We start from the raw sequence: 2,483 nt of genomic DNA, 5'->3' as shown, positions 1-2,483 counted from the left end.
CGGTGCTGCCGGGCCCGTAGGGCGAGGGCGGCTCCGGGGGAGCCTTCAGCACGGAGCAGAGCTGCTTGGGCGTCTTCTGGCGGCTTGGGGACCGGCCGCGACGCGCTCCTTACAGCGTTCTTACGTTAATAAGCAAGTAAATAAGGAGGGCACGGGGATTCAGATGGAGAAGGTGGGGAAAATCTTTTTAGCAGGGCCGGCTGTGACAGGACAAGGGGTAATGGCTTTAAACTAAACCAGGGTAGGTTTAGGCTGGATATAAGGAAGAAATTCTTTACATTGAGGATGGTGAAACCCTGGAACAGGTTGCCCAGAGAGGTGGTGGAGGCCCCATCCCTGGGAACATTCAAGGCCAGGTTGGACGGGGCTCTGAGCAACCTGATGGAGTTAGCAGTGTCCCTGCTCCTGCAGGGGGGTTGGGCTAGATGACCTCTAGGGGCCCCTTCCAACCCCAAACATTCTATGATGCTATGATTTACAATGGCTCCCAGGGACTGACAGTTTTTGAAACCCCACTGCTGTAAGGGGCCGCCTCCCAAGGCTGCTGCGGGCCCGAGAACGAGTGCAGCGGGGCAGCCGGTAGCCCCCGGTTGGCTCTTACAAAGGCCGGACAGCCCCATGCTCTCGGGCACTGCCCCACCGGGAGATGCTGATGCTGCTGCTGCCACCCGTCCCAGCCCTGCCCTGGGCAGGAACAAACCCTTCAAGAAAGGACAGAAGGCAAAACTTAGAATCTAACTGAAAAAACCACCTTAATTAAACTCAGTTTTTCAGCTGTCAAAGGTAAAACTCAGGCTGTTGCTGCATTCTTGAGAGCTTTGTTCCCAGCAGTTAAGTGTGCAAGTGTATAGAAGTGGAAGCGATCGATACTGGGGTTTGCTGGCAGCAAGGCAAACCCACCAGTTTTACGGCGTTCTGCAAAGTCCTTTTGCTCAGTGCACCTTGTTATTGCAATCGTACTTCAAATATTAGCTGCAATGATGCCTATTTTACAGTGCTAGCATTTCCAGCTTTTCAGTAAGCACATTGGTTAGTGAAGGTCCTGCCCAGAACATTTAAAAAATAAAGGACCAGCCACTCCTCTTACCTGGTGACGGGGCTGATTTCTGTGGAGCTGGGTATTAAAATCACAGCCAGTCCCCAAACTGCCAGAAAACACCCCAGCAGCTCTGCTGCCTGCCAGTGCTGTGAAGGACATTTCTGCCCGGTGAAAACTCCTTCAGACTCACCCTCGCCATCCCACCCCACAGACCTGGTAATTCAGCAGCACACCTCTGCTCACAACCCAACAAATCCTTCTGTGGTGTTATTCCCACTCCAAGAAGCCTTTGTTTACTGTGGTGGATTTGAATTTCTCAAAGCTGTCTGTGTATCTCTGGATTAAACATCTGAAATACAAAATAAATGAGTATATATCTCCTGTTTTGCTGCTCAGAGGGCTCCAGGGTAGGCTATTTTTTTTTTCAAGTCCAAGTGCCTTTGTTGATCCGCCCTAATCTCTGCCAGGCACCCACAAACATGGAAAGGTTTCAGATTTTCTGATGCCTCCAGCAAGCTGATTGTGGCACTTCTGAGACAGAGCCAGGCGTCTTCCCAGCCCCTGACTCCCATTCTTGTTCATTAAACCAAATGCCTTCCAGCTCCTCCTCTCCAAGGTGAATTATATTGCAGACTTTGCTAGCTCTGTACAATGCTGCTGATAAAAATAGCTCTCGTGCATTCTGGACTTAAGAGTATTTGTTAATAACCTTGCTCAGCGAGACGCACAGTTCAAAGCTGCGCGATGTCTGGAGGGTTAAGCTTCTGGATTCCTGAGCCATGTACAAGAGAAACTGAAATGAATTAACTTGAGCCATCAGGAAAAGAGCATGCGGTTAGAGAATGCAAGAACAGAATATATTTTAGCAGACTTAATGCCAATAAAATGTTAACAGGATTTAATGGTCCAGGCAGCTGGAAGAAGACTACTCTCAGCCGGAACCTCGATAACATCAGTTCAATATTATGAAGTGAGCCTCACTGAAGAGCGAGTTAGGGATAATTTCTTTCAAGGGAGCTGGGAAGATTTCGGACACTGCATTGGTTTTCTGAGGATGCACATACGTAAGATCCATCTAGAATCAATTTCTGGAGTAAATTTCCAATCAAGTTTTGCAAACTGCTTACAATTCAGAGCTGTTCAAATCTTTCACAATATTGGTCCTAGAAAACGCTGCAGCAGTTTGTGAGAAGAGGTCGGTCAGCTTTTCAGAGCTGGTTTTCTTCCCCCTCCGCCCTCACCGATCGACCCCTCTCCGGGCAGCCTGTCCTTAGTGCAAAGCAGGGGCCTCTGCCTGGGAGCTTCATGTGCTCCCCTCCCATTCTGCCTCCTGGTCCTTACTCAGGGGTCTGGGTCCTGCCTCAGGACAACCCCTTTTTGGAGCTGGCAGGACCCTCCAGCTCCCGTGAGAGTGGTGGGGTTCTACACCCACAGTTCCCTAGGG

The sequence above is a fragment of the Egretta garzetta genome, unplaced genomic scaffold (assembly GCF_000687185.1).
Source record: "Egretta garzetta isolate BGI_Z169 unplaced genomic scaffold, ASM68718v1 scaffold43, whole genome shotgun sequence".
NCBI classification, from domain to species: Eukaryota; Metazoa; Chordata; class Aves; order Pelecaniformes; family Ardeidae; genus Egretta; species Egretta garzetta.
Note: the sequence above shows the minus strand (reverse complement) of the source record.